Source organism: Simochromis diagramma, unplaced genomic scaffold (assembly GCF_900408965.1).
Source record: "Simochromis diagramma unplaced genomic scaffold, fSimDia1.1 OVJJ01000753.1, whole genome shotgun sequence".
NCBI classification, from domain to species: Eukaryota; Metazoa; Chordata; class Actinopteri; order Cichliformes; family Cichlidae; genus Simochromis; species Simochromis diagramma.
In genome coordinates this window covers 21,692,504-21,703,156 of record NW_024387523.1, presented here as the reverse complement: position 1 = coordinate 21,703,156, position 10,653 = coordinate 21,692,504, and the positions used below count along the sequence as shown (strand labels likewise).

The 10,653-nt window shown below is 43.4% G+C and overlaps 1 long non-coding RNA gene across 1 annotated transcript; it reads left to right on the top strand.

The window, feature by feature from the left end:
• Positions 1 to 1,896: 1,896 nt before the first annotated feature.
• Positions 1,897 to 10,288, top strand: LOC120726637. The gene is made up of 3 exons (XR_005694354.1): positions 1,897 to 1,924; positions 3,837 to 3,838; positions 9,834 to 10,288. It is a non-coding gene; the product is annotated as an uncharacterized LOC120726637 (long non-coding RNA).
• The last annotated feature ends 365 nt before the right edge of the window (positions 10,289 to 10,653 follow it).

The window sequence follows — 10,653 nt, the reverse complement described above, 5'->3', positions numbered from 1 at the left end:
GTTGTAAAATGTAAGAGCTATATCTTAGAAGTGTGTTTTATTGCTGGTAAAGAGGAGCATCATAAGTAAATGATTATGATAGTAATGTTTAGTCTTCTCAATTGAATGGAATAGGCCATAGGAGAACATTGTATTTGGATAGCTTGAACTAGAACTAGTGATGGCCAAACGAAGCTTTCTGAAGCATTGAAGCTTCATTAAGGTTCATTAATCGAAGCGTTTCAAGATAGTCCTCTCTGGTGACATCTGGTGGCCAAAAATATGAAGAACGTCTTGAATGTAGAAATTAAAGTGTACTGCTTCATTATGACTGCCCACTCTACAGAGTGGACTTCACAATTCTGTCTTATACCGGGCTAACGTTGTGTTGCTTTGAACATGTATTTTTTTTGGCTGTTTTTTTTTCTATTTGTTTAATAAATACATTTGATCAATAAACTTTTTTTTAGTTAAACATGTACCATGGTGTAGTTGCTCTTTGCTTGATGTTGGTAAAAACAATAATATTGTATTAGGCCAATTTTCCTTCACATATTTTTCACCTAGGGGTAGAATTAATTGTGAACTGGAAAGGGAAAATGCTTATAAACTCGTAAAGTAAAGAAAATATGCATTTAAGGTTATCCTGTTTGGTTTTTATTTAAAAAGAGAATTTGTTCCACGGTGCAATGGCCAAGTCTGTTTCCTTTCTGGGAGATCCCTGGGTCCCCCAGACTATCACCTAAAAAGAATAAGCTGATTAAATTTAAAGCGTAAAATGGTAGTCTTTCTAAAGTAATTTAATGATACTTATATTATGAAAATGTGATTGTTGTTTTGTTAAAACATTTTCTCACGTTTACAGATAAAAATAAACACACACAAAACAAAAGCAAACAACAAGAACAGAAACCTAGCAAACCCACCCGACTGACCAAAATCAACTCAAAATACTTGCATGTGACTAAACCACCTCTCTTCCTCACTGGCTCCGTATCTCTCAATAGAATGATCAGTGGATTGATCAAATCCCACGAGTGATTATCTTCCTTATAAACCAGTGTATCAGGTACCGAAGTAGTTACGGCCATTCTGACACCCATGCCTCCCTCTTTCTTTCATACTTCCAAGGCAGAAGAACAGATCACAAACAGGGCAACTAAAGTTTTTCTATTTGATAGAAATTATAATGTACAAATTAGTTATTTTATAGAATAACAAGGTTTTAATTTCAATCGGGGGGAATCTGAACCAATAACCAATACTTAAATAGACAGCAGACTCATCTGCTTATAGTAAGCCAGAAACTAATCTTTCTTCTTATGATGTCTGCTTAATTTTCAATTGAGGCTCTCCGATCGCAAGCTGCTCTTGGCCTTGAAGGACTCCAATTGCTTGGTGGCTTAGCCATTGTATGTGTCCATACATAAGATGACCACTCTGTATTTAATTTCATGCTGTGTTCCCTTTATCGTAGACTTGGATATTGCTACGCCCACCTCCTGCAGAGTGTTTTTTATTTGGTTGGCTGCTGTGAAGGGATATCTCGTCAACATGGAAATGATTCTGCGATCATTCACCACTAGTGTGGCAGTATTTTCTTTCTTTCTAAGGATGTGCCAAAAAACTAATATTGTAACAATTTCTCTGTTTTGTTTTTTCTGTTTTTGAAACTTAAGGATGGCTAGTTAGAATAGAATAGAATAGAATAGAATAGAATAAACCTTTGTTATCCCACGGATGAGAAATTTCAGTGTTACAGAGCTCTTACAGCAAGGGAAAATAAAATATAAAAGGAAGACACTGGGTGGTCCTATAAACATAAGCAACCGAAGTTCATATATACAGGTATATACAGGTAACAATGTACAGAATATGTATAGAAAATTGAAGATTGAAAAATGTTTTTAAAAAAATGTACGGAGATATATATAAAATGTACAGGGTTATGCAGGGTTATGTTTCACCTGCATGGAGAGTTCCTTTGTTGTCTGTTCACAGCAAAATCTTCCAAATACAAGCATCACATCTTAAATCAACTCCAGGCCTTTTATCTGTTTAATTGATAATGACATAAAGAAGAAAATGCCCACACCAGCCACGGAAGAGCCTTTGAGTCAAATATCCAATTAGGTTCGGTCCCTTTAAACAGAGGGTAGCACATGTTCGGGAGCTGGAACGAGTAAACCCTTCATCCAATTCGAATGTGGATACCCTCAAATAAAAAGTGAGAGTCTACACATTATACCCATTTCCATTATATAACTATAATTGAAATATGTTTTAGTAAACAGGTAAAAAAACAAAAGTTGTCTCAGTGTCCAGGTATGGCCCTAACATCATGTCCCAGAGGATTGCAAGTTCGATTCCTGCCTGGGGCGTCTGTATCCAGTAAGGGTCCTAAGGCTAGACCCCCTATGCTAAGCGAGCCTACCGCAGACATGAGCGAGACAGATAAATATGAAGGCATGCCGGCTCGGACGTTGCCCGGATCCACAAGGTCCGCGTCAGGTGTTGAGGAACCAGGGCACCCTGACGACAAGTGGGCTACTGGAACAAGAAGGCATCGGTGGGCAAGAGACGAAAACAGGGCGTTGTTGGAATGCTACTATGCAAGTAACCCTGGCAGAAGGGGCTACATGAATGGTGTACTCTCAGTGGCAAGGGAACAATAAGAGAACAGCACCACCAAGGCTGGAGACGAAGCAATACTGGAAGAGCATATGGGAGAAGGACACAACCCATAACAGTGGCTAGTGGATCTGAGGGCAGACCATAGCGACCTTCCTGAACAGGGTCCAGTAACCATCACAGTGGCAGATATCCAAGAAAGGGTCTCCAGTATGAAGAGTTGGACAGCACCAGGGCCCGACATGGTTCACGCCTACTGGCTGAAGAAGCTGACTGCACTCCACGAGCGTCTGGCAGCACAAATAAACCAGCTGCTAGTTAACGAGAGACACCCAGAATGGCTAACCGAAGGTTGAACGGTCCTGATCCCCAAGGACCCCAAGAAGGGACCGGTCCCATCCAACTACCGACCAATAACCTGCCTCAGTACTACATGGAAGCTCCTGTCAGGCATCATATCGGCTAAGATGAACAGGCACATGGGTCAATACATGAGTGGGGCACAGAAAGGGATTGGCAAGAATACCAGAGGCACAAAACACCAGCTACTGGTAGACAGAACAGTCAGCCGAGACTGCAAGACCAGACTGACCAACCTGTGCACTGCCTGGGTTGATTACAAGAAGGCCTATGACTCAATGCTCCACAGCTGGATACTGGAATGCTTAGAATTGTACAAGATCAACAGGACCCTAAGAGCCTTCATCAGGAACTCAATGGGGATATGGCGTACAACACTAGAGGCCAACTCCAAGCCCATAGCACAAGTCACCATCAAGTGTGGGATCTACCAAGGAGATGCTCTGTCCCCACTGCTGTTCTGCATAGGCCTGAACCCCCTCAGTGAGATCATTAACAAGACTGGCTACGGATACTGGCTACGGATACCGACTACGGAACGGAGCAGTTGTCAGCCACCTCCTGTACATGGATGATATCAAGCTGTATGCCAAGAGTGAACGAGACATCGATTCACTGATCCACACTACCAGGCTATACAGCAATGACATTGGAATGTCGTTCGGACTGGAGAAGTGTAGTCGAATGGTAACAAAGAGAGGGAAGGTAGTCAGAACTGAGGGGATTGAACTACCAGAAGGCAACATTGCAGACATAGAGGACAGTTACAAGTACCTGGGGATCCCGCAGGCGAATGGGAACCATGAAGAGGCCGCTAGAAAGGCTGCAACCACCAAGTACCTGCAGAGGGTCAGGCAAGTCCTGAGGAGTCAGCTGAACGGTAAGAACAAGATCCGGGCCATCAACACCTATGCCCTGCCCGTGATCAGGTACCCTGCTGGGGTAATAGGCTGGCCAAAGGAGGAGATAGAAGACGCTGACATCAAGACAAGAAAGCTCCTTACCATGCATGGAGGGTTTCACCCCAAGTCCAGCACCCTGAGGCTGTACGCTAAGCGGAAGGAAGGCGGCCGGGGACTGGTGAGTGTCGGCACCACAATCCAGGATGAGACAACGAACATCCAAGAATACATTGGGAAGATGGCCCCAACTGACCGAGTGCTCAGTGAATTCCTCAGGCAGCAGAAACCCAAGAAAGAGGAGGGAGACGAGGAACCATCATGGAAGGACAGGGCCCTGCACGGTATGTACCACCGGCAGATAGAGGAGGTGGCTGATATCCAGAAATCCTACCAGTGGCTGGACAAAGCTGGACTGAAAGACAGCACAGAGGCACTAATCATGGCAGCACAAGAACAAGCTCTGAGTACAAGATCCATAGAGGCTGGGGTCTATCACACTAGGCAAGACCCCAGGTGCAGCCTGTGTAAAGATGCCCCAGAGACAATCCAGCACATAACAGCAGGGTGCAAGACGCTAGCAGGCAAGGCATACATGGAACGCCATAACCAAGTGGCCAGCATAGTTTACAGGAACATCTGTGCCGAGTATAACCTGGAAGTCCCAAGGTCAAAATGGGAGATGCCCTCAAGGGTGGTGGAGAATGAGCGAGCTAAGATCCTGTGGGACTTCCAGATACAGACGGACAAAATGGTGGTGGCTAACCAACCGGACATAGTGGTGGTAGACAAACAGAAGAAGACGGCCGTAGTGATCGATGTAGCGGTTCCGAATGACAGCAATATCAGGCAGAAGGAACACGAGAAGCTGGAGAAATACCAAGGGCTCAGAGAAGAGCTCGAGAGGATGTGGAGGGTGAATCAGAATCAGAATCAGAATACTTTATTAATCCCGAGGGAAATTAGGGTTACAGCAGGCAGCACGCTAATGGCGCATGCGCACTTACAAAGGAACCTTCTGACCAACTTTACACAAACATCACATTGGGGAGACATGTCAGAAAGGTAGGCTGATAGGAAAAAACAACGAAAATACACTACATGAGGTAAGAGGAGGAGAAAAAAAACTCCACTCAGACTGAGCTCCTAGTGGGAGAACAGTTTGATAACAGAAAAAACACCTCAGCACAAAAGCACATGACTATCAATACACCATAGAAACACAAGACAAGCAACAGGGGCGGGTAAGGGGTAAGAGAGAGCCGGTGTAGACAGCGCATCCGGTCCTGCAGCATATCTGCGCTGGTCCAGTTGACTGCCATCTTCCCCGGTAGGGCACAAGCATCGAAGGCGTATGGAAAGGGAGGGGGGATCAGTGTGTGCATATCAGTGTATGTGTGTGTGTGTGTGTGTGTGTATCCAGAGTTCAGCTGAGACAGTGTCCTTCGCCCCGACAGGCTAAGTAAACAGTCTTCCAGCCAACTCAGGTGGCCTTGCATGGGATGGGAAGAACAGTCATAACACAGTCGTTATCAGGGAGTGATTGTTCGGCTCCAGCCTTGGGCCTGCAGCTGGCGCCGTGATGGGGGTCCGCAATTTTGATATTGATTTTGTAAATTTCCATACGAGCAGCCCAGGAGAATTTTCAGGCTGCTCTTTAACACTCCGACGCTGGTCTCTCAATCTACCGTTGGAGAGCCGCGAGCCTCCCCATGATGGTATCAAACTTCTGTTCCATGGTGTTGTCATTCTTTGATTCTGAGACCTCACAACTGCAGTGATCCATTCCGCGATGTGTTCCAACTGTTGCTCAAGGGTCTCATTCTGAGCAGGCCTCTCTCTGATGTATCCCCCCATACGCTCAATGGTGTTATTTTGAGCCTTCACAGCAGCTGTAAGCGTCTCCAAGGTGTTAACCATATTACGTTCATTGTGAGAGGTCGCGCCTCGTCCCATCGCCTCGATTACTGAAGGTAACAGTGGTCCCCGTGGTAATCGGAGCACTAGGTGCGGTGACTCCCAAGCTAGGCGAGTGGCTCCAGCAGATCCCGGGAATAACATTGGAGATCTCTGTCCAGAAGAGCGCAGTCCTGGGAACAGCTAAGATACTGCGCAGGACCCTCAAGCTCCCAGGCCTCTGGTAGAGGACCCGAGCTTGAAGGATAAACCGCCCGCAGGGGCGTGCTGGGTGTTTTTTATATATATATATATATATATATATATATATATATATATGTAAGTGTATGTAACACTTCCACATTTTTTAAAGGAGCCTCGTGTGATTTAGCTCTTTGTATTTTTTTTCTGCACAGACAGAGGCCACTGCCGTGTTTTTGTGTTTTGTATTTTATTTCATTTCCTTTAGTCCTCGTATTGTATTGGTGCATCTTTGTTTAATCGGTTATTCTGTTACTTTGCCACGTTACCTCTCATGCTGTCGATGTTCAGTACAAGTCCATATGGCCACTATTTGACAAAAGTAAAGGTCAAAGGACATTTTTGTTTATTCAGTCGTCATTGACAATAAAACTACACATTAAGAACCCAAGTAATTGTGTCCTGTGTGACTAACCCATTTCCCAGGCTACATAAGAGACAAATATTGTTCGTTTAATATGTTGGCATTATTACATTTAATATGTTGGCATTATTACATTTGGTTCAATGCGCAATGTGTAAAAAAAATGTACGAGCTTTGATAACTGTTTCTGATAGAATGAAGAGTAGACCGATATATTAAATATTCCTTTATTGGGTGAGAAAATCATACCATGTCAAACTGCTTTAAGTCATACAGAATAGATATCAGAGCCTTAAACAGGCTGACTTCTGCTAAATGAGTCAAACTGGGCAGAAAGTCTACAAACACATAACATCCTTATAGAATATGATGTAACACTATAGATCAACTTACCTCAGACTATGTAAAGCATATAAACAATTACAGTAATATGATGCAACAAACACAGCAGTACTACTAATCCAAAATACTCAAAGCTTCATAGAACTGAAACAAACATTTATTTTTAGGTCCATTCTGCTGCTGATACATACTTTAGGTTTCTGAACATTAAACTTGTTTCTGTCATGGTCCTGGGTCGGTGACCCAGCGCTTTAAGTTTATTATTATCATTTTCTAGTTTATTATTATGATGATTATTATTGTTTGAGTTCTCTTCGGTCTGCCTCTGAGTCTGCGTCTGTATCTCTGTCTATCTATGGTGTCACCCCGTCTGTTTGTGAATCTCTGTTCAGTTCAGCGTCTTGTCTGGTTCCCTGTGTCTGAGCTTCCTGTTTTATTGTGAAGGTCTGTGTCTTATGTGAGTGTGCTCAGTTTACTATTCCCCTGTCTCGTCAGCTGTAATTGCTCCCAGCTGTGTCTCCCTCCTGTGGCCCATGCCCTGATTACTCCCCGTGTATTTAAGCCCTGTGTTTTCCTGTGCTCTCTGTCGTGTCGTCTGTTTAACTTCATGTCTGTCTGTGTTTCTCTGTGAATCTCCCGTGTAGTCTACATTATTCCATGTTTCTTTGTGTCTCTCTGCTCCTCGCTCCATGTCCTCCATTTTGTATTAGTTTTCCCAGGTTAGGTTTATGTTCGGTTCTGCCCACACCTTAGGTTTTGTGCACTGTAAATAAAACCCACTTGCACCTCCCCCATTGTCTGCTATTGGATCCTCCTTTCTCACCCTCCACACGACTGCCGCCCCAGCCGTGACAGTTTCTGCCTTTCATAGTGTTTAACTTGAAGGCCCTGAGTACTTTCTCCCACAGTGAAAACACTGGAATGATAAAATATTTTGAACATTACCTAATAACACTGATTCAGGACAGACAATTAGTTATTTTAAACTTTTCTAGCAGTCCTTCACAAACAGGGAACAGTCTGTCTATTCTCTCTATCTGTCAGCTGCTGCTGGCTCTTCCTCCTCCTCTTCCTCACACACTGCTGAGTTTGTCCTGGTGGATCATCAGGGGTGCAAAGCCTCACAGATGATGTGCAGCAGTGGGTCCCTCAGTCTGTCCTCAATCTGGACACTTGCAGTTGTCACACATGGAAATCAAATGTGTGATAAGCTGCAGGAATCAAACACAAGTGTAACTTATAAATACATGTTCATACTTTTATTCCACAATCAGAGAGAAAGAAAAAGAGAGAGAGTGCAGGACAGACAGACAGGTGACAGTCTCAGGTGTATACACTGCTACAAAACAGCACAAGAGTAGGAAGATTTAGTGTTTGTGTTATTACGAGTGCTAAACAAGAAGAGTTCCCAGATGGTACAGTGGACACATGTGTGACTCCTGTGATTAAAGCATCTTTCTTTCAGCTTAACGAGTGAACCGTCAGCTCATTCAAACACACGTTAAAGTCCGTTTGGCTCGACACCACCGAACAGAGGCAGCAATATAACATAGCTAACATTAACAGTGCAGTGGATCCTGCTTGTGCCGCGATATTCAGGACTGCAAACCAAGCAGCATCACTGACTTTCAGCTTGTTGTGTTTGTGGATATATGCCTGACTTTAATTATCCATAAAATCATCACATTCTCTGTAAGATTAGGGCCAACTATATATATATTTTGAAGTAGAGGCTTTAAAACCAAGTTAACGCTAAAAGTACACACATCACTAATGTCACATAACTTTGCCGACATGTGGCCAACAGTAATGTTTTAATGTTCTTCATTATTAAACATTCGCACATAAATAAGTAGTGATGGGTACCGGTATCCGGTGCCATTATGGCCGCTTTGAAAAAAGCGGTCGGATAAAACCTAAACAATACCCATCCCTATAAATAAGTGACATCATATTCAGTACTTACTTTTGACAGTTCACTCTTCGGCCGCTCCCTTCTGTCGTCTGCCGTATTTTGCGGCAAAATTATCCACACCCACCGCCACGCTATGGATTGTGGGATATATGGGACCACGAAGCGTGCACCGGACCACGCTTGATATTTGGGGAAATCAACGGCGCATTTGGAGTATCCATTTGAAGTACACTTCGAATTGGGACAGCCATCGCCGCGTGGCGGTGACATAATCGCACTCAAAATGCGTACTTCAAGCGTGCGGTCTCTTAATTGGGACACAGCCTGTGACACCTGTGCTGTAATTGTGGTTAACTTCTGCCTTCTGTCTATCAGCATTGCACATGCACGAAGGACATCCTGTTTGTACAATAATCCAGTCTAGAAATAATAGATTCATTACCACGTTTTTCAGCATCACTCTGGACAGACAGGATATTTCTAATACTTTTAATATTGATATTTTTCCATTTTAGAGATATTGTGCAAATGTAAGAAAGAATTCTCACTCCATGGACTTGTTGCCACTGATTTCAGTGTATGTCTTCTCTCTTCCCTGTTTCTTAGCGGGTTAAACATGAGCTAAAGGCGAGAGCCTAAAAACTGGCTCAGGGGAAAATTTAGGTAACACGTCACTTTGTATGAAACAAAAAGAATCACTAGAGGTTCACAACAATCTATGAAACTACACTGTGAGATACTACCAGTAGTACTAACAAAAATGCTATGAACATTTCTATAAGTCACTTTAATACCAAGAGTACAAAGAATCACAAGAATACACTGGATTTTCTAAACTATGAGTGTTTGTTTCAGCTGTTTGATCAAAGACTGCTGTCCTGAAAGAGCAGGCATCCAAAATTAAAGTTTTCCCTCTTTATAGGACACTTGCAAACACTGGACAGCTGCTTCATCCAGCCATGCTTCACAAAACCCAAGACATTTACATCTAGAACAAATAAGAAGAGTTAGGATTAAAACCAGAAAACCAATTAGCCTTCCTGTCGTGTTCGGGTCAAATCTGAAATTTACAACTTAAAACCACTCATAAATATTTTGTTTTACATCTGATTGCCTCAAGGCCTTATGACATCCTCCTTGAACATATAACAGTGATGATCACCTCTTTTATTGAATTTTATTGAAGACAAACAAGCTGATGAGTAAGATAACCAAAAAAATGTGAAACTCTATTATAGAGTCTGACAGCTGCTGGTAAGAATGACCTGCGGTAGCGCTCCTTCCTACACTGTGGGTGTAAAAGTCTACTGCTGAACGAGCTGCTCAGTGCTCGTACAGTCTCATGCAGGGGGTGGGAGGTGTTGTCCATGATGGATGTTAGCTTAGACAACATCCCCAACCTGCTCGATGGACTTCAGCGGACAGTGCAGGACAGAGCTGGACCTCTTGGTTAAGTGTCCCCCTGTCCCTCTCTGCTATTCGTATGTATTATTGTAGGGTCTACCTTACAATATAAAGCACCTTGAGGCGACTGTTGTTGTAATTTGGCACTATATAAATAAAATTGAATTGAATTGCTATTCCACCACTCCAGCAGACCACAGCATAAAAGAGAGCAGATGCCACCACAGTGTCGTAAAGCCTCCTTAGAAGAGTGTTGTTCATCGTAAAGGATTTCAGCCACCATAGCAGGTGGAGACGACTTAGACTCTTTTTGTAGAGTGCATTTGTGTTTGTGGACCAGTCCAATTTATTATTGAGGTGAACACCCAGGTAATTTTACTGCTCCACCGTTTCACTGTCCAAACCCTGGATGTTCACTGGTGTAATAGGGGGTGGCTTTTTGCTGAAGTCAATCACCAGCTCCTTCGTCTTGCTGGCATTAATGTGAAGATGGTTCTGTTCACACCAGCTGATGAAGTCATTGATAACCCCCCTGTATTCCAGTTCTTTTCCCTCCGACATCCGACCCACAATGGCAGTGTCGTCTGACAACTGTCCATGTC